Source organism: Myodes glareolus, chromosome 3 (assembly GCF_982192425.1).
Source record: "Myodes glareolus chromosome 3, mMyoGla1.1, whole genome shotgun sequence".
Lineage (NCBI taxonomy): Eukaryota > Metazoa > Chordata > Mammalia > Rodentia > Cricetidae > Myodes > Myodes glareolus.
This window is the reverse complement of record NC_142028.1, coordinates 108,054,301-108,073,055: the sequence shown is the minus strand read 5'-3', so window position 1 is coordinate 108,073,055 and position 18,755 is coordinate 108,054,301. Positions and strand designations below refer to the sequence as shown.

Sequence of the window (18,755 nt, the reverse complement as noted above, 5' to 3'; positions counted from 1 at the left end):
GCAAATTAAATCTGCGTCTTTCCAGCACGGCGGATGGTGTGACATTTCACACAACGTGGTGGACATCATCCACCTGCTACCTAAATAAGAATTGAGGTTTTGTTTGGTTGGTTGGTTTTGGTTTTTCGAGACAGGATTTCTCTGAGTAGCTTTGGATATCCTGTCCTGGAACTCACTCTGTAGACCAGGCTGGCTTCAAACTTACAAAGATCCACTTGTCTCTGCCTCCTGAGTGCTGGAATTAAAGACACGTGAGCCACCACCGCCTGATTAAGTACTGGATTTTAGAAAGTAAAAAAAAACAAAAAAACAAAAAAACAAAAAAAATTATATTACACAGCAAAAACACACATTATATTACATAGCAAAAAGTGACTCATCCCATTGAGAAGACCCCCCCTGCCCCACCCCTGTCTTTTAAGACGGTTCTCTATGCAAGCCCAGCTAGCCACAAATTCACAATCCTCCACCTCCTGAGTAGAGCTTACAGGTGTGTACCACCTCACCTGATTTGGAATCTGATTTCACTGCTGAAACACTAAGGCCATCTTTTTTGAGTTAAACAGTCTAAATTATTTGCAAGGATTGTATGAACAGTTCATAATTTACTAAACCTGGTACTGGACATCAGCAGTGAGTCATGAGGATGTTTTGTTGTGTTTTGTTTTTGTTCTTGCTATTCCCAGGCACACTTTGAGAGGAGTGGAGGCTATCAGATAGTTTCACATATCTGTAACTCTTCCAAGGATATGCAGAAATGAGAAACTAAAATATATTCTGGCTCCGATTAGTCTCAGAATCTAAAGCAAAACAAAATCTTCTGTGACTATTCATTTGAGAAGAATGCTTCCTTGGCCCTTCAGTTTACTAGAGGGAGACTTTATCCACATTTATTTCTCAGAGATCTGGTACAGTATTTGTACTATTAATAAGGTGATAAATATCCTATGGGAAACCGCTATTAAATAAACACACTTGGAAAGGTAAATACTGCTTAGTAGTTTATAAATCTAACAGCCACAGTTTTTGGTTAGAATTCAAAAGAACCAAGTGTACAGCCTACACATTTTCTTTCCTTGCCAATGCAATTGGAAGCAGGGGCGTTGCTGCAGTTCCTGGGGCCTGTTTATAAACCCCTCTAAAGTCAGAAGTAATTTATAACCATAAGTTCCGTGCAATACAGCTGTGTATCCATCTGGCCCTGGTACTTTATTACCTGAAATGTCAGGCAGGGTACTTTTAAAACATTTCTTTTCATCCTCAGAGCTTATTTAATTTCCCTCTGCGTCTGGGCACAATAATTCCCATCCCCTATTTTATCCCCATGGCAAGCACACAAGATAAATCCCATAATCCTACACACTGTCCTCATTCCAGGAATTATCTATATATACCCCATGAATCAACGAGGGCTTTTCAAAAGGATTTTTCTTAAATTCTACCTAGACATTATTTATCCTGTCTGTGAACTCAACTTTCGCAAATATTAGAAATCAGCTTTTTTCCCAGATAGGGATATGCTTTTTGTGAATCATAGATCTGTCTACAAAGAAGTTGTTGATGTCGACCAAAGTTTCTTCTCCAAAGGATTATTTCTAGGGGTTACTCATCTCTCCCAAGGGGAAACACCAATACATGGATTCAGTAGATGACTTCAGAAGCACAAGTCAGTCTTCTTTGACTTAGGGCCTCTGGATAATAAGGAAATAGTGGTTGCCTGTGTTGGATTCCAACAATGCTGCTAGCTCCTAGAAAGACTAGAAGTTCCCAGCCACAGCTGCCAGGTACATGTGGTTAATTATCACAGTTAGAGAGGCACAAGGGCCTTTGGTCCAGAGTTGGTTCTTAAGACCTTCATTTGATGGCTCTCACCCCCACACTCCACTGTGTCTGAGACGTGAGGGTACAACTGTGAGAGAGGCCAGGGGAGGAATTACTTTTAATGACTTGTGGAAGTTGAAGATGCCTCATAGCTAAGTGCCTAAGAAATGGACAGTCAGTATGATTGCCACATAAAAGCAGGTGGATTGAGCCTAGAGAAGACAAAGGTGTAAATGGGATGCTTCTTATAGCTGTAGGGTACCACATTGTTCCCCAAAAGTAAACCTTTGCTGCAAATTAGAAGCCACCTACTTAAGGATTGTGATAGGTTTGGTTTTTTGTTTGTTTGTTTTGGTGTTTTCGAGACAGGGTTTCTCTGTGTTGCCCTGGCTGTCCTGGAACACACTCTGTAGACCAGGCTGGCCTTGTGTGATAGTTTTCTTAATCCATAAGGAAAAGAAGTCTGAAGGACCCAAATCCTCTGTGGTGTTCTCTTCAATTAAAATCTTTTAACATAGAGCTAATCATGTCTACCCTTACTTAAGACTTAGCTTCACACAGTGCTGAGATAGCGCAGGTAACTTTTGACCAACTGAAAGGATGAATTAAATAGTATAAGTCTATAAGGTTTGACTCTCAACTGCCTTTTGAACAAAATATTGTTATATTGGTTTTCACATCCTTGAGTCAATACTGGACACATGAAAAATAGTAAGCTCACAACAGAAAACAGTAGTGACTTTAAGCAGTGACAAGTCTCCAAGAGAAGGAAAGTCTTCCAAATTTGTTGTCAACTCAGCATGAAATCTTCATCATGTGAAAGCTATCGCAGAAAAGGTGTACTCCACATAGTATTTTACTTGTCTACTAACTTCTTTTAAAATTGTGTGTGGTGTCAAATCCTTCACTAAAAAAAGCTGTGGTGTGGCACACGCCTTTAAACCCAACACTTAGAAGGCAGAGGCAGAGGGACGTCTGTGAGTTCAAGGCCAGCCTGGTCTACAAAGTGAGTTCCAGGACAGTCAGGGAGAGTTAGTGAGATCCTGTCTGGGGTGGGGGAAAAGATGAGAGGGGGGAAGTGATAGGAAGGGGAGGGGAGGGGAGGGGAGCGGAGGGGAGGGAAGGGAAGAAGTTGTGGTACGTTGGGCAGATTAAGCACCGCAGCAGAGGAGGTTAAATCTTAACATTTCTAGGGTGCCTTTCCAGAACTCATGGGTCACCGTTATGTTCTCCCTCAGTGTTTATTGTGTTCAGTTCAGCTGTTACCTCCTGCCTGAGGGACATGCACTAGAACTTAGAAGCCGTCAGGTACCACCCTTGCAGGTAGGGTTCTACATTCAGCTGCTTGCCTTTGACAGTGTCTGTGCAAATATTTACCCAGACTTGACAGGGTCTAAAGAGTCTGAGATTGTCCATGATGACAGGAGGCCTTAGTGACCAGGTGGGCTTGGAGGGCTTCAGACACACAGAAAGAAAGGAAGGGTTGCTGAGGCACCCACCGCCACCTGAACAACTCGCTTCCAAGGCCTCCTGGCCTACAAACACACATGGACCCTGAACATCTGTGAGTCTGTGATTCCAAGCCAAATCTTTCTTTGCCACCAGCTGACATTTGTGTGCTCTTGATTTTGTCAGGGTGAACTCATTTAGTAGTGCAGAGCATGGACTCCTAGCAACAACGGACATGAGAGTACAGCAGGGCAGCGGCCAAGACTTGCCTTGGGCTTAGCATCCTTCCCGCTGCTGCTGAGGATGCTAAGCTAGAAGACCAAGCACCCAGGAGAAAGGCTCCCTTCGGGCCACTGGTCAGCGGACTGTCACCTTCATTAGGTGTACTGTCACTGCAGCCCAGGTTAGGGTTCCTGGGCTTGGGTGGAGGTGCAGTGCTGGCGACCTGGGGCTTCATAGTCCTTCTCACCACGTTTTCTGTGTTACCTTCCAGTTTTGCTTTTCTTCTTCTTCTTCCTCTGATCTTCCTACCTTCCTTCCCATCCTGTGATGCTCCTTTAAGCTTCTTTGCCGTAATTCTCAAACCCTTGGAAGGTATCTCTGGCCTCTCTGTCGGTAGCAATCCTTGCCTACAGTTCCAAGTTTGGAACCCAGTTTCTTGCCTTTTCTCAGAATGCTCCCAGCAGCATTTTGAATTAGATTTGTTTTCTGTCATCTGCTCTCTGGTGGCTGCCTATCCACGCACCCTGTAAATTTGCATCAAGCCCTCGATCCTATACTTTGACACTATGAATTTGAAAATAGCATGGATAATAATCCCTCACTGATAATTCTGGCATGGGGACAGTCAAAGACAGTGCCGTCACTGTAGAGGGTTAGCGCTGGAAGTACTCTTGAAGGAGAGGAATGGTTGCATTAGGCAGGGTTCTCTAGACCAGTGATTCTCAACCTTCCTAAGGCTGCGACCCTTTAATGTAGTTCCTTGTGTTGTGGTGACCCCCCAACCATAAAATTATTCTGTTACTATTTCATGACTGCCATTTTGCTGGTGTCGCATATCATAATGTGAATTACCTGATGTGCAGGATATCTGATATGTGACCCCAAAGGGGTCATGACCCACATGTTGAGAACCAGTGCTCTAGAGGAACAGAATGGATAGAATGAAAATATATGTTAAAAAGGGGCTTGTCTTACAGGGTGTAGTCTGGGTAATCTGACAATGACTGTCTCGAACTGAGGATTCAATAGCTGTTCAGCCCACAAAGCCTGAGGTCTTAGCTATCCCGATCTGGCACGGAAGGCCTGGAGAATTCTGGGAGAGCTACTGGTGCTTCTGTCTGTGTTAGAACCCAGATGTGGGTTCTAACATCAGTGCAGGACTGCAGCAATGGGCCAGGTAGACTTGCCACTGAGAGTGAGGGCAGCAGGCACAAAGCCAAGTTTCCGTCCTGTGTGTCCTTCAATCTGGACTGCTCCTACCACCGAAACACGCTGCCCATGTTTAGGGTGATCCTACTGCAAATGACCTATCTGATCAAGAAAATCCTGCAGAAGAATGTCCAGGAGCTCTTATGTTAGTTGATTTTAGGCAAAATCAAGTTGACAGCCAAGATTAGTCATAATTAGACCATAGTCGTCAACATAGTCTTAGTACACAGCTAAATTTTTTTAAAAAATGGGAACAATAGAGATAGATTGCTCAGGAGGGAAAAGAATGTAAAAAACAAGAGGTCAGAAGGCATGAAAGAGAGGCAGGGAAATCAATGAAGAATGTGATTTGATCAACAGGCTACCTCAGTTTTATCTTTCTTTGAACTTAACTGTTTGACTATGCTTACGAGTCTTTTTTTTATCTGTTTGTTTGTTTGTCTAAAGGGAGATCCCGAGAGTGGAGGGCTGCCTCAATGGTTACCAGCACTAGTTCCTACAGAAGACCTGGCTTTCATCCCCAGCACCCACATGGCAGTTCATAACCACTCATAACTCTAGCTGCAGAGTATCTGATGCCTTCTGCTGACCTCCACGGCACCGGGCAGGCACAGGTACACACACTTACATGTTAATGAAACACTCATGTTGTAGGGAGTCACTTGTTTGTTTCCCAGCTGCCTAGACTCCCAAAATAATTACACAGAAACTGTATTATTTGAATCACTGCTTGGCCGATCACTTAAGCATATTGCTAGCTAGGTCTTACATCTAGAATTAACCCATTTCTAGTATTTTATATTTTACCATGAGGCTTGTGGCCTACCAGCAAGGTTGCAGTACGTCTGTCTCTGACAGCAATTCCATGACTTCTCCTCTGACTCCGCCTTCTTTCTCCCAGCATTCAGTTTAGTCCCCCTTTCCACCAGCTCTGCTCTACCCTATCACAGGCCCCAAGACAGCTTCCTTATTAACCGATGGTATTCACAGCCTACAGAGGGGAATCCCACATCACACTCATACAAGTAAAATAAAGAAATCTTAAAAAAAATGTTTAGCAAAATAAGTTTTAAAAATTAAAAGTCAGATCTAGTGGCTTAGACCTATAATCCCAGGTACTTGAGAGGCTGAGGTAGGAGGGTCACAAGTTCAAGGTCAGCCTGAGCAACTTCAGGAGAGCCTACCTCAAAATGCAAAGTAGAAAGAGGACTTGGGAACACCTACTTTACCCGTGAGAGATCCTACATTCAGTCTCCAGCAGCACACACACACAGCAGAAGTCACAGAGGAAATGAGTGATTTCCGAGCTACACAAAACAGCCCTGATTCCTTCTAATTAAAATATTTAACTTTTCCCACAAATCTGAATTTTGCTTTCATTCGCTATAAATTCGTAAGCACTCGGGTATCCTGTTTTCCTTATTTGTCTGCAATGCTTACCAGCCTTGCCAGAGAAGGCATCTTGCTTAGACCAGAAGACTGGACACTCTGCATCAAAGACTCGGCCTTCTGATAAAAGGACCACAGCTGTCTTTGTGTTTTACTCGGAAAAGTTCTTCGCTGCTGCTGGTTAAAGTTCAGATCAGTTCTTCTACCTTCCCAACTCACACTGCCAAACCTAGGAAGCCCCAAGCTGCTGACCTCCTCCCAGAAGTCAGCTCCAGCAAGCCCAGAGTCATCGTCATCATCGGCCCTCTCTCCTGCCTCATATACAACCTGGTGCCACCAAATTTATCCAACTTACAATGTAGACGCATAAATCATAGCCACAACCCTGCTTTCCATGGTTTTCTTATGAACTATTTATTCTTTTGATCCAAAATAGAAAAATTCTTCTTAAGAAAGCCATGTGTTGAGTCTTCTCAACATTGGTCTGTCATCACCATGGTTGACAGTTAAGACCAATAGGTCTTCTTAACTATTGTGAACTGATTTAGCTACAAAATCAATATTGTTTTAGCCCTAAGTCAACATTCACTTATCCAACAAACACTCTGACTAAATGTGATGTGTCAGACACTCCACTGGGCAGAAGGATAAGAGATGGGATTTAAATAGCTCATGTTTGGAGAGACATACTTTCAAATTAACTATAATTAAATGAAATATGGGCTGTAATCAGTGGCTGAGGGCTGGCAAGATGAAAACTCGCCACTAAGCTTGACAAGCTGAGGTAGGTTCCTTGGACACACGGAGTAGAAGGAGGGAGCCAGCTCCTCAGGTTATCCTCTGACCGCCACACAGAGGTCATTGTATGTGCCTGCCACCTTCCCCCACACGCTTACACAATAAACAAGCAAATGTAACTTCAAACTTTATAAAATAATAAAGATATGAAAAGGAAGTGATAATGCATTTTGTCTCAGGAATAGAAACCAAGATGTATATCTTCAGAGTAGTACCACACTAAAAACGTAAGAACACGATTGTTATATGTACTGCCACGAGATGAAATTTTCATTCTACTAACAAGATTTATATACAAAATGCTATGTAGTGGAATCAATTTTCAATTATTTTCAATCTTTTCATCACCATCCATAAAAACTGTAGCCAGATATGGAAAAGATGAGATTTGGCTTTCCTGAAAAGAAGTTGGTATGGCCAACAATTGTCTAAATTCTTTAAGGACAAGGCTCAGGAAGCCTCCTTCCTCTACATAATCCCAATAGCATAGGCCCTGCTATGGCATTTGTTCACCCGTTCTGCTGACGGACAGAGAATCTAGCTAGTAACCTTGCCCATGGATGTAGGTGTGTACGGAAGATGTGCACTCACTGAAATGGAACAAATCGGTTGAGAATTTTCTATGAATCAGTACTGATAGGAAGATTTGTGTAAAACTGGACACCATAGCCAAAGGACACAGTTTCTGTCCCTGCAGTGCTACTGAGAGGACTAAGGTCGTTAATGAGCCCCGTAAACCCTCTCCTGGACCAAGGCCATCTCAGTCGGACAGTGGCCAGCCTGCTCTCGGAGCTATGTTTCCCCTTCATAATCCCGATAGGATAAGTTCTTTGCTCTTTCAGAGATCATGGCTTCCAGAAAAAAACATAACGATTAATTATTTAGAATCTGTTTTGGAAACAGAAAACTAAAGAGGTGAGAAGGTGAGAGTGGCAAGGCTTCAAAGGCCTCCTTTATCTGGGCCACTCAGCTGCACCTGAGGCAAAGAAAACTCCAGCCTCCCCTTCACCCATGGAGACCGTGGTGCCCACCTGGGGAGCTGCGGCCCTGCTTTGCAGTGGGAATATGACAATTAATGTAGTGGTATGGAATTTGAATAGAATATAAATTGTGCTGAATCTCACATATGGTGTCCTAAAAATGTCCAAAATGATGTCATCCAATGGGAGGGGGACATGGGGGTGCTGCAATTAGATGGATGAGGAAGAGGCAGTTGAGAAAACAGATTAATGATGCCTTTGACACAATCAGCCTGAGAGGAATACTGGTTTCCATGGCAACCAAACCACTTAACCTAAATTAACAAAGCTGTTAAGAAAGAAAAACTTAAAAGATGAGGAGGGGGAAAAGCCAAAGGATTCTCTTTGGGGAAATTAAATGGCCTGTCCCATCCTCACCTGATAGAGGGTGTGCATTAACTAGGTGTCCACAGGGTGTGTATTTCCTTACCCTCTCTGGTTCCCAGTAATTAGTGTTCAAAAGCAGTCCAAGGATGCTGAGAAATTGTGGCTAATTAGCACAGATTTCTGATAGAACAGCCTTATTATCCTGATTTAGCCTGAGCTAAGCAGCAAGGATGCAAGAGACAAAAGGCCAACTCTTGCTTTCTCCAAACTTTGTGTAGATGTTCCCAGACACCATCATTACAACATCTGCCCATAACCCCTTGCTCAGAATCACCCAAGTCAGATGAGATGCTCGACATTTTATATGGACATGGGCCATTCATTCACACTGAGGCAGTGCCAAAATGAAATAATCAAGTATTACTTATAAATAAATTAATGTCCCAAATGTGAGAAAGGAATCCTGTGTTCCTGGGCCAGATTTGATATAGAGTAGAACTCTCCAGATTTCCCTGTGTCTGAGGTGTGTTGAGATACATAGACTCAGATCAAATGTGCTTGGATGGGGGCGGGGGAGGAAAGGGCTGAAGCTCTTGTTACTACTTTGTAATAAGTCACCAGCTCTAGCATTACACCTTAACTCTCTCCTGAGTCTGAAATCCAAGTAAGGATAGAAGATGACTGTGGACTTCATCTTCATTGATTCTACAAAAATTACGTCCGCTTACAGATATTCTGCTATCAACTCAAATGAGAAAAAGCAAGAGGCCTGCTAGTACTGTTTAGCCTCTCTTGCAGGTGATAGAGCCTCCTGGCTTCATGAGATAAAGTGGAGTTGTCACATTATAACATTCAATTATGTTGAGCCCACGTTAACATGTTACACGTTATGAATAACTAAACATACGGTAGGACTGTAAGAGCAAACATTGAAGCTTAAAGGTTAAATTTTAGTAAACTAAAAGATGGGAAGCATGTACACTGACGTTATTTTATATGTGTGTGTGTGTGTGTGTGTGCATGCACATGTGTGTGCTGTGGGACAGAGCACATGCCTGTGGAGACCAGAGGTGAATGTTGGGTTTTCTCTTCAAATCTTCTCGCCTTGTTTTTGTTTGTTATGGCTCTTTTTCCCCCTATTCTTTCACAATTTCTTATATGTGTATGAAAAATGTATTTTGATCATATTCCCCATTATCTTCTCTTACCCCTTTTCTGAACCCCTTCCCAACAAAGTGCCTTCCTATTTTCACATCACACACCTGTGCATGTATGTGTGTGCAAGCATTCATGTGTGCATGTCCTCTTCCTCCCCCAGCAAACTCCACTTGGATCTTGAGACGAGGACTCTCATTGGCCTGGAGCTGACCAACTGAGAGAGGGTGGCTGGCAGCAAGCCCTCCTCTCTCTGCCTCCCAGCACACTTACAGGTGTTGACCTCTGTGTAGCATGAGGGCCTGCTTGTTGGGGTTTCTGTCTGCCTGGTTCCCACGGTCGTCAAGCCCCAAAGAAAATCACACAGAGAGTCTACTTAAGTTATAAACTGATTGGCCTATTAGCTCAGGCTTCTTATTAACTCTTGTAACTTATATTCACCCATTATTCTTATCTATGTTAGCCACATGGCTCAGTACCTTTTCCAGCAGAGGTCACATCCTGCTTCTTTGGTGGTATCTGGACAGGACTAGGGAGGAATGGGCTTCCTCCTTCCCAGAATTCTCCTGTTCTCAATGACCCACCTCTACTTCCTGTCTGGTTGTCCCACCTGCCTGGCTACTGGCCAATCAGCATTTGTTTAAAACATAATTGACAGAATATAGACAATTCTCCTTCACCACCTCCACACCTAGCTTTTTTAAAAAAAATTATCCTGTGTGCATGTGTGCTTAGCACGCACATATGTCTGTCTGTGTACCACATATGTGACCGGTGCCCATGGAAGACAGAAGGGGGCAACAAATCACCTAGAGTTAGAGATGCAGACAATTGTGAGCAACTCTGGGAGTGTTGGGAATCAAATAGTCAGTGCTCTGAACTGCTGAGCCAGCTCTCCAGCCTTCACCATGGACCCTATCTGCCTTTTTATATTTCAGGAGACGAAAATCAGGTCCCCATCCTTTGGTCCAGAGCATTTTACCAACTGAGTTGCCTCACCAGTCCTTGAAATATTTTCTAAATCAGGCAGCACACAACATCTACATAGAGGATTCCTCCTGTCCCAACATTTTAATTATAAATCTAGACATTTTGTTCCCAGTTCTGGGAATGAAACAAACTCACCTTGTTGGAGAAGCAGAGTTGCCATTAATCTAGTAGAAGAAAGATCTCCAGGTTCAAATTTTACTTTTTATTTTTTTCATGTTTGTAGTGGTCTATATTTCTTATAAATTCATGAATAGCTTATATCCCCTTTTTTCCAAGACGCTAAATTGTTACTACTGACATAGTAAAGAAAAATATGCCCCCGCTTTATTCCTGTTTAATTGTATGATGTTCTGACATACAATTATTGCTCTTTCTATAGTAGGTCTGCTGGCATTTTTCTTGGAGAAAATAACATACATGAAGAGACCTAACCAGCTTTATAGAAGTTCACCATTCACATGTATCTTAAATGGTATGATCGAATAGTTCACCCAAATTTATTCTGATGGATGACTCTGACTTGATGTTATTATCTGTACAATCAGTCTCTTCAGTATCTGTTCACAGAGAGACAACATTCTGTAGTTTGGAGATGCTAAAAGCTAAGTTTGGTCACCAGTGAGGCCCCATGGAGAGGGGATAAATCTTTAAGAGTCATGCCTGGAAGAGACATGATCATAGAGATTGGACCCTTGAAAGGGATTTATGTAATTCTTATAGGTCATTAAATAAAAGGCGAACCCCCACACCCCAAGGTCTCTTGCTCCCTTATAATACACTTCTTCCCTTTCTGCCTCTTTCCTGATGTAATGCAGCATCATGCTGTTCTGACTCTACAGTCACCGGAATTATGAACCCCAAATCTCTTTTCTTTACAAGGCATGTCTCCAGTAATCTGTGATAGCAACACAAAACGGACTTAGAGTAATGCACTAAACACAGAACTCATAATCCAATGGGTCTTTGTATAGTCCCAAAGTTACATAGCTGTCACCACTCTCTAATACCAGAACATGTCACCACCCCAAAAGAGACCCAGTATCCGAGTCATGCCCCACTCTACTCTCCCAGGAAATTTTTGGTTTGGACATTTCATATCAACCAAATGATAGCATAGGTGGGCTTTCCATGTGGCTTCTTTCACTTAGCGTGAAGTTTTCAAGGGCCCTCCATGTTGCAACACTAATTGGTACCTAGTGTCCGTTCTGACTAAGCAGTTCTGACTGTTCAGTGTGCCGCAGTCCAGCCTTTTCTCAGCGTATGGTCCTTTGGGTTGTTTCTACCTTATGGCTATGGTACTGTAAAACCAATCATATAGAAGCCCTCTGTGAGCGTGGGTTTTCAGCTCTCTTGACATAGATCTAGGAATGAAGCTTTGTTTTTTTCACAGCCCTCTGTCCCGTGACTGCAGTGTTTGCTGTCCTCTCTGTGCATTTAATTACTCCTAGATGAAGCTGAGTTTCTGGACTCTCGAATTTGTTTCATTTTTTTCTGTCATTTCTTTTGTCTCCAGCAGGTTATACCAAGATTGGTAGCTTATCTCATGGGCAAGAGACCTCTAACTTTCCTAACTTCCCAGTTTTCCTGCTTGCTTATCCTATCCCAACAGTGTTTGTCTTTAGTTTTTTTGAGCTGTTTTATTAGGTTAAAAGATTTCTCATGCTTTATATATTCTATTTATTTATAATTATTTTATTTTTATTTTTTGTTTTTCTTTTCTCTCTCTTTTTTTTTTTTTAAGACAGGGCTTCTTTGTGTAGCCCTGGCTGTCCTGGTTTCTCTATGTAGCCCAGACTGGCCTCAAACTCATAAAGATCCTCCTGCCTCTGCCTCTCAAGTGCTGGGATTAAAGACATGAACCACCACCACTGCCCAGCATTTTATATATTCTTAATAATTCAATTTAAACTCAAACTTTAAAAGCTAATACATAGCATTTACATCTTTGCAACGGCAACAAACCAAATCGAGAAAGTGCTGAGATGACACCCCCACCTCCACCCCTACTCACTCCCACCTCCACCCCTTCTCACCCCTACCTCCACCCCTACTCACAGCACTTCTGGGGATAAAAACCGCATGTGTTGAGTTCTGCGACAGGACTCATGTTTCATCCTCACACCAGGCCCGTAGGAGATTGTGTTTAAAAGAACTTGAATACTACCAGTGTTTTTATTGCAGGGAAGTGACTTGAGAAAAATGAACTCGATTGCCACATCCTGCCTTTGCATTCACAAACCTGGTAGAGCCTCTGCTGTCATTCAAAGCTCCTGCATCTCCCACTGGAGTCTGTGACTTTCCTATGTTAAACTTTCTCATTTCCTGTCCAGGGACTAACCAGGTCCTCCACTTCTGGAGAGATGACTGTTATTGGCCTCAGTGGAGGAGAACTTAACCAAGAGAAGACCTGAGGGAAAAGGACTCCAGGCAAGTGGTGAACACCAAGCTGGTGAAGAACACACAAGGAGGCACACTGAAGGAGTAGAGGTGCCTTGGTGTAGCTCCCAAGGAAGGGGTAAAAGTAAGACTTGAAGCCAGAGAGCTGCAGTCTAACCCAATAGCTTCAATAGACTTGAAGGCTATAGAAGGAACATGAACTTCTGCTGCACAAAACTCAAATGTCACAGATGGTTTTCTTTTTTTAATATTTATTTATTTATTATGTATACAATATTCTGTCTGTGTGTATGCCTGCAGACCAGAAGAGGGCACCAGATCTCATTACAGATCGTTGTAAGCCACCATGTGGTTGCTGGGAATTGAACTCAGGACCTTTGGAAGAGCAGGTAATGCTCTTAACCACTGAGCCATCTCTCCAGCCCCAAAAATTAAAGATTTTTTAATGTATGTGTCTGTGCATGTGACTGATTGTGTATATGTGTAATGTATGTTCACACCGCAACTGTGGAGATCAGAGGACAAGGCAGGCAGATCTCTTTCTACCTTCTCCACCTTTTCTACCAAACTCCACCTGAGTTTGGGTCTCTTGTCTCTGCCATGCTGCTCCCTCAAGGCCAGCTAGCCTGTGAGCTTCCTGGCAATTCTCCCATCCCTGCTTCCCATATTCCCATAAGAGTACTGAGCTTACAAGTGCAGGCCACCGCATCTGGCTTTCATGTGGGTTCCGGATCTAATTCAGGTCCTCGGGCTTAGTGGCTAGCACTTTTATCCACTGAACTATCTCGCTGGCCCATCATAGGAGATGCTAAATGTTGTCATGATCTTCCAGGATGAACCTAACCCTCCTCTAGCTAGGATGTTAGCCTCCTGGTCTGATGATGTCACTTCTTGCTCTGTGGCCAGATCCAAGATCCCACAGTCAAAGAGAAGCCCCAGGCTAGAAAAAGCCAATCCGTAAGCGTTAGCCTTTGAGTGGACTTAATGGGAGCACAAACTCACCTCAGGTCATCTGCTTAAGCTAGAGACTGGTCTTGAAGCCACCAGCATCACCAGAGGAGACTGCAGGTCCTCCGGGAGGACACTCCTCAACCATACTTTCCTCATCTGCCCTGCAGACACTTCGAGAAAGCCCACCTGGTGACAGATGTCACCAGTGGCTCAGCTAGGAAGCGATTCCCTCACCACAACATCCCTAGTCTTCCCCCTCAGAGTTGCTTCCAGAATGCACATTGAAAAGGTGTTTCTAAAAGGACTTCTGGGGCTAGAGAGATGACCCAGTGGTTAAGAGCCACTGCAGCTCTTCCCAAGGACCCTGACTCATTCATTACCCAGCACCTGCATGGCAGCACACAACTGTCTGCAATTCCAGTTGCAGGGAACTCGATACCCTCTTCTGACCTTGCCAATCAAGCATGTGCTCCTCATATGTACATGTGGTCAAAATATTCATGCAAAAAATTCAAATTATTAAAATAGAAAAAGAGCCGGGCAGTGGTGGCACACATCTTTAATCCCAGCACTTGGGAGGCAGAGCCAGGCAGATCTCTGTGAGTTCAAGGCCAGCCTGGTCTACAATTGTGAATTAGTTTCAAGACAGGCTTCAAAGCTACAGAGAAACCCTGTCTCAAAAACCCAATTAATTAACTAACTAAAATAAAAAACTATGACTTCCAATAATAGATGAGGTGCCAGAATCTACTGAAATGACCCACACACCTCAGATGGTTGTCATGTCCTCTCTCCCTGCAGGGAGCCACTATTTTGTGCAACTGTCACCACAGCCCCATCCCTTCTGTCACACCAGACAGACCTACCCAGAAATACCCTCGAGGGCTCACACCTCCAGTGTGTTGCGTGTAGCCAACTTTTGGCCAGCTGAGGAGGCTGGAACACCATGGAGGAGCCTTTAATCCCAGACATCCAAGCCTTTGTCCCTCCTACTGAGCTTTCCTAAAATGAAAACTGATGTTGGTTTGTATTTACTCTTTGATTATTTGGGAACCTGCCACCCAGTTCCCAAATAAATCACACAGACTCTTATTCTTACTTACGAATGCCTGTCCTTGGCTTGGCTTGTTTCTAGCCAGTTTTCCTTAAATTATTCCATCTATCTTTTGCCTCTAGGCCTTTACTTTTCTCTACTCTGTTTTCCTTTCTTTACTTCTTACTCCATGGCTGGCTGTATATCTGGGTGACTGAACCCTTGCCTCCTCCTCTCCTCCTTTTCTTGTTCCCCTCTTCTTTTTTTTCTCCTTCTATTTATTCTCTCTACCTGCCAGCCCTGCCTATTCTCTCTCCTGCCTAGCTATTGGCCATTCAGCTTTTTATTAGACCAATCAGGTATTTTAGACAGGCAAAGTAACACAGCTTCACAGAGCTAAACAAATGCATCGTAAAAGAATCTTTGTATTATTAAACAAATGTTCCACGGCATAAAAAATATAACACATCTTCAACTAATATTCCAAAAAGCCTGGCAGGAAACCAGCTGCAGGCTCATGTGTCCTCACCGCATCTTTTCCAGACATGAACTCAGCCAGACATCCTAAGAGGAGATTCGGAGGCACAGGTGAAGCAGACACCATCTCTGCAGCTGCAGTACTCTTTCCCCTGCATAGTTCTGTGGACCTCAAAGAGAGGATGGGATGTCTTTAGAGCAGTCTCGTTTTGGGTATCTGTGTTTTCTTCTATAAATGGCTATTTTCATCCTTATGATTATGAATATCTGCTTATAATTGAGGAGTCTTGTTTGAGTAGATACATGTTCAGCCATGGTCCGTACGTTTCAACAATTTACTACAGCAAAACAAGACGTCCCGGAAAAGGAAAAAGCATTTACTTAGAACAACGTAACAAAAATCATCTCAACTAGTCACAACAAACATGAATTAAGGTCTAAGCCTACCAACTTGAGTATAGAGTATCAGGCTTTAGAAACTTCCCAGGGGAATGCAGAACACCTGTATGTGCGAGTGACAGGAAGGGTCTAGTGCAAACTCCCTCAGTTATACTCAGTCCAAAGACGCTCAACAAAACGATGAGCACATCCCATCTCCAGATAGAAGCCTAAGCTCTGTGAGTCGTCAGACAGCAGCTCGGAGGTGCCACCTCCTTCTCATGACCGGCTTAGATGTGAGCGATCAATGCCATGCTGCAGCAACACATTCAACAAAGACAGGGAAGGAGGCAGCCTTCGCTTCCTCTCCACATCCTCCCCCAGGTAAGTGCTGCTGCCAGAGCTAAGGCAGTTGGAGAGCGGGGTGGGGGTGGGGTGGGGAGATGGGGGGGATGGATGGGGGGATTGATTGTCTGTCTGCAGCAGGCAGCAAGCATGGCCATGCACTGTAAGCAGAGGCAGTGACGGTGACAGGGCCAGGTGGTAGCTGGCTGACTGCTGCAGGCCATCTGGAAGGGGAAGTGTGCTGGCCTTAGAACAGGAGCTTTCTCCTTTGGAGTCATTTTACAGAATCTTTTGTTGTAGGGCAAACGACTGCTCAAAGTCAGAAAGCTAAGTCAATGATGAAATGGGTAAGAAAAGAATAAGGTAAAGTCTCATCTGTTATAACAGCTAAGATTTGGACCAATTTCAGGCACCAGTTTTAAGAGAAATGCAAATGAGTCTTCTGAGAAAATAATGATATTGGATATGGAGAAGGAAGACAGTAGAGGATTTCGGGAAGGAAAATAATTACCCTGGTGAGGTAAGCAGGTCCACTTTCCCATCTCCTCCCTCGAGTTTAAGATCAAGACAAAGGATGCAATCCAGGTGACATCTAGCCCACAAGGAACATTCTTTTGTTCCGCTCACCCAAAAGCCCTATGGGCCTTCCTAATACTCTCACCTCCACCTTGTCTTGTGCATCCCCATGAGTTGACATTTTAAATCCACAAAAATGCACACTAAGAAATTCTGTTGACCTGGCCTTGGCTCGTTGTTCTCTAACCAGTTAGGGGACACAGGGTTTCAATATCCAGTTTTGAAAATGTGTGCTCCTCTGTTGGGAGCTAGACTGATCCAAGGCTTTCTCAGAGGCCAAAAAAGGACATAAGGAATATAGCTTTGTGTCCTTGTTTAGGGGCTGACTTGAAAAGGTGGAATCTGGGGCTGGGACTAGGGCCTTGAAGGATTTGAGGTTTAGGTTCTGGGAGCCTAACTTTCTCCCATGAAGGGCTGTGGTTTATCAGTCCTAAGGCAGCTAACTGTACCTGGGGTATCCTGTGCTCTCTTTGCCAATATTATTTGATTTAGTTTTCTGCTGACCTTGACCCATTCTCCCCCTACAAATATGTAAGTATATAAGATGCTATACTTTTTCCCTCCAAGACAGGGTTTTTCTGTATAGCCCTGCTTATTCTGGAACTTACTCTGTAGACCAAGCTGGCCTCGAACTCAGAATCCAGTGCTGATTGGATTCTGAGTGCTGGGTGTGCACTATCACTGTCGGCTGATTCTATACTTCTTTGTGTGTGTGTGTGTGTGCGTGTTTTTTAAACTTTTAATGATGTAAACAAAAATATACCTAAAAGCGAAGCTTCTGGAAAAACCATTTGCTCTTCCCTGTCTTGTATCGTTCCTCAAATTTGACCTTGGCTTCCTGCCTTGCCTTGCATTTCAGGGCTGGGTTCCTAAAGGCATCCTTGTTGACAACAGTTTTGTCCAGGGGGATGTCCACAGAGTACCTTGTGGGCATCAGGTGGTTGTAGTTATAAACCTTCACAAAGGACTTGATCTTGGATCTCTTGGCGACTTTCCCGGGTTTCATGAACTTGCCCATTTTGACGCGAGCGGCCGGGTCCCAGCAGAACTGATTCTACACTTCTTAATAAACTTGTTTGACATAAACCATCAGCTTATGACATAAACCATCAGCTTATGTAAAACCTCCTGGTCCCATATTTTGTTTTCGTCTTTTTTCTTTCTCATCCTCCAGTCCTGCCCCTCAACACCTTCCCTTTGGGACCAGTTTCCTGAAGGGCCATACCCATACTCAACCCAATGAGTATACAGTCTAGATATTAATAAAAATGTGGGCACGTCCTATTTCGTATGTGCACATGTAAAGTGAGTCTCCAGGAATAGAGATCTTGTCGAGAAAGAAGCGGCCATCTTGGCGGTAGTGAAAGGTGCACCGACAGGCAGCCCTGTCTCTCCTCCACTGCCTCCTCTGGTGCTCAGGTAGCCAGAATATCCAAAGATTCCTTTCATGCCTTCTTATCCCTCCCTCCCCATTCCCTTTAAAAAAGATGGACACTTTTTAAGACAAGAAATCTGAGAACTGCTCTACTAAGCCGCACTGTGGCCAATCCTCCAGACCCTGACAGGAACAGCACCTGGTCCTGGTGATGAGCAACTCTGAATGTGGCTAAAAGATCTCCCACACCAAACAACCCCACCTTTGTCTTAGGAATAACCCATTACTTCCCAGACATTTTCTCCCCTTCTACTCCTCTTTCTCCTCCACCTCATCCTTCTAGGTTTTTCCTCTTTTTCCTTCTTTGAGACAAGGTCTCACTGCATAGCATAGCCCAGGCCAGTCCCAAAATTGTAATTCCTTTGCCTCAGCCTCCTGACTGTTAATATTACAGGGGTGAACCACTGTGCCCGGGTCCTTCCTTTATAAACATGAGTCCGGCATCTTTTCCAAGGGCATCGTTTCACTAACAGAAGATACCATACAACTCTGTGGTGGTTTGAATGAGAAATGTCCCCCCCTCTTAGGCTCATGTATTTGAATACCTGGTCCCCAGTGGGTGACACTATTTGGAGGTGACAGAACCTTTAGGAGAATAGCCTTGCTGAAGGAAGTTCACGACTTAGAGGTGGGCTTTGAGGAGCTATAGTCTTGCCCTAGGTCCTGTTTTCTTACTGCTTCCCATGTGTGGATGACAATGTGACCAATCAGCTTACAACTCTGTCACCATGCCAAGCCTTCCCTGCCATAAGGACTCTGCTTCTCTTGAACCGTGAGCAAAAGA

The 18,755-nt window shown here is 43.8% G+C and overlaps 1 pseudogene; it reads right to left on the bottom strand.

The window, feature by feature from the left end:
* Positions 1 to 17,281: 17,281 nt before the first annotated feature.
* LOC146895067 (large ribosomal subunit protein eL27 pseudogene) lies at positions 17,282 to 17,554 on the bottom strand (annotated as a pseudogene).
* Positions 17,555 to 18,755: the final 1,201 nt, after the last annotated feature.